Source organism: Mizuhopecten yessoensis, unplaced genomic scaffold (assembly GCF_002113885.1).
Source record: "Mizuhopecten yessoensis strain PY_sf001 unplaced genomic scaffold, ASM211388v2 scaffold1313, whole genome shotgun sequence".
NCBI classification, from domain to species: domain Eukaryota; kingdom Metazoa; phylum Mollusca; class Bivalvia; order Pectinida; family Pectinidae; genus Mizuhopecten; species Mizuhopecten yessoensis.
This window is the reverse complement of record NW_018403984.1, coordinates 1,527,283-1,530,441: the sequence shown is the minus strand read 5'-3', so window position 1 is coordinate 1,530,441 and position 3,159 is coordinate 1,527,283. Positions and strand designations below refer to the sequence as shown.

General features: G+C 37.7%; 1 long non-coding RNA gene across 1 annotated transcript in view; it reads left to right on the top strand.

Moving 5' to 3' along the window:
- LOC110459669 overlaps nt 1–165 on the top strand; it is a 10,830-nt gene extending 10,665 nt beyond the window's left edge. The window contains exon 2 of the long non-coding RNA XR_002463919.1: nt 11–165. This is a non-coding gene — a long non-coding RNA (uncharacterized LOC110459669). The remainder of the gene's footprint in view (nt 1–10) is intronic.
- Nucleotides 166–3,159: the final 2,994 nt, after the last annotated feature.

The following is a 3,159-nucleotide window of genomic DNA, read 5'->3' as shown; positions in this document are numbered from 1 at the left end:
TAGTGATAAGGTAGCTTGCTCGAATATAGAGCGAGTACGAGTTATAGACAGGGTCATGTTGTACTGAATATTTCACTAAATTGTAGTGAAACTTGGAAACCCACCTGCCGCCACGTGTCTTGTTATACTGTTAAGTTTGAATGTACAATAAACGTGCGAAATCTATATCTGCCTAAGTTGTTTGTGTCACCGATCTCTGCTTCCTAAATACTATTTCATACTTTATTTACAATCCATGGAACCTGCAAGCGAAAGCGGCAGTCGAACCCGAGTGTGGAGGTAACGTTTCGTTACAATTGGCGCCCACGTAGGGACCCAGTTCGTTACAATATCAACAGTTAATGACACATGGTGAAATGACGGGAAACCAAGATGTTAATAACAATCAAGCCGCTATGTCATAATACTAGGATATCAACAGCTTAATAACAAAATATCAACAAATTACTGAAAGGATATCAATACAGACCCGTACACGTTCGCTGTTCCACTTTCAGCGTACCATTTGCGTAGCATTTCCGTACCGTTTGCGTAACACTTGCGTATCACTTGCGTAGCATTTCCGTAGTACTTCCGTACCATTACCGTAGCATTAACGTAGCACTTGCTTAGCGTTTCCGTAGCACTTCCTCATCGTTTCCGTAGCACTTGCGTCTACATCTTTCCATTTAAAAAGCGTTTGTGAAACGTTCGGTCGAAAATTTTACGGAATATAGATTTGTCGAAACGAATTGTAAAATAAATCATCATAAACCGCATTGCGTGAAAATTATTCCAACTATCATAATAGTCTGAAGGAAAAACCCCCACAAAAATGACGGTTTACACATACATGGACGTAACAGCCCTCCTCCCATGGGCCTACTGTGTGTTCCCCACACCAGCAGCTAGGCCTTAGGGGTAATTTAAATAACAGGTATACAGATGGCCATGTGGTAATGACCTGTCCCTTGTTTAAGGTATATAAACAACTTTAGTGTCCGTTATAAAGGTTGTTAGGGCAACATGCCCACCCGCTGACAGATACATTTCTTTCAATATGATATCTATATACCTGAGAATCTAGGCAGTGATAATGCATTGACCATTCACCTGTGGTCAAATTGGATTCTGATGTGCTGTACCTGATCAAGGTCACATTCTGTGATTTCAAGGCAATTAAGTCCATGTCAATTAATCCAGTTCATTGTCTATCCATCACGGACAGATGTATACAGGTAGATCAGTTCAAGGTAAAACCTACAGGTAAGATACTTTGGCTGTCCCTCGATCAGGAAACGACAGCCCCAGGCACAATTTCATTTCACAACAGTGCTTTAACCAAGGTAAACTAATATTTAACTTGGAATTCCTAATTTAATAAAAAAAAAAATGTCCCTTATAAGGATATTTAACATGAGTTCTGTTAACAGCGAGCAAGGTTAAATACTTACCCTAATACGTAACAAACTTTTCATATCAGATTATTGAAAATGATGATATTTTTCAGTAATCAATAAAAAAAATCATTGTGAAGATAACTTTATTGTCATCATGTGACTGAGTTCCTGAGAAAATAGAGTGTGATTCCTTGTTTTCTATAGCAGAGACGTATATATTACAATACGTCTCTGTCTATAGTAAGTTTGTTAACGGAGTGCATTCTCTGTGTGTGGTAATTATAAAGGTGTCAAAAATCAGTCAAGTGGTTCTGGGCTAGTGTACCTATGAACTTACATGGTTCAGTGAAAAAGATAATTGACTTTTACAGCTGACCAATTAGTACCACTTAGCGCCTTTAGCAAGTTACACAGTGGACAGTATATATCAGAGGCTGGGATTAACCTGGCCTAGGGTATATTTGGAAATATTATATTAACGACAACAGGATTTATTTATGAATTAAAGAAAGGTGTATTGATATTTTTAGAGAAGAATGTGCAGAAAAAAATAGAATATTCTCAAAAGCAATTTTTTATAGATATATTTACGATCATTTTGATCTACAAAACTACCTGCGTAAACCAATACAAAAAGAATATCTGAAAGAAATAAAAAAAATATCTCCTCATAACTTAAAATTAGAAACAGGGCGATATCAAAACATTGAATCGTCGAGTGTGTAATGTTTGTAATTTAGATGATGTTGAAGATCATGTCATTCTGATTTGCGAGCAATTGTTTTGAAAACTTATTATATTAACAAGAGGCCCATGGGCCTTAACGGTCACCTGATATATTTATACAGAGAGTTGATTTTGTTTTTAACATGAACAGAAATATTATTCAAAGTGACAAAAATCAATAAAACCACCTTATTCAATATCTAGCATACAGATTTCATACTAAAAAGTATTTGAAACTAGCACCTCTTATTCTAAACAAATTTTAGCACACTGACTCCTTTGAGCCCCACCCTACAGCCCTTGGGGGTAGGGCTGGCTCAAAATTTTCAAAGTATCAAACTGTCAACTCAAGGTTATAATTCCAATCAAGTTATTAACATGTAATATTCAAAATATCATTTGCCAATATAAACCATAATAAATTTTGCCTCCCCCCCACCTTCCCCAGGGGGTAAACGTGAGACCCTAGGGTCATAAACCTTAGGACCCTTCCATCTATGAAGAGTATTTGATTCTATCATATCTGGGTCTTGAGAAGAAGATTTTTGAAATTTCAGTAAACTCGACCCTTTTTTGGCACCACCCATCGGACCTTGGGGGTCAGTCAGGGCTCATAGGTGCTTATTATCAAACTGCTACCTAATACTGATAATGCTAACCCAAATTGAATTACTTCCAATGGAAGTTAAACAAATGTTGGTCCAAAATGTGATTTCCTTATATAAACTATAGTAAAGTTAACCCCCTCCCCAGGGGGGAACGTGGGAAATTCACAATTTTGGTAAAGCACCTTAAGACCCTTCCATGTATGAAGAGTATTTGATTCTACCATATCTGGGTCTTGAGAAGAAGATTTTTGAAATTTTAGTCAATTTGACCCTTTTGGCCCCGCCCCTCAGGCCCCCGGGGGCTTGGGACTAAACCGGCCACCATTTTTGTTGACCTTTGTCCATGGAAGGTCCCTGCAAAATTTCATTGAAATTGGTTCAGGGGTTTTGGAGAAGAAGTCGAAAATGTTAATTGTTTACGGACTCACGACGGACGACGGACGACG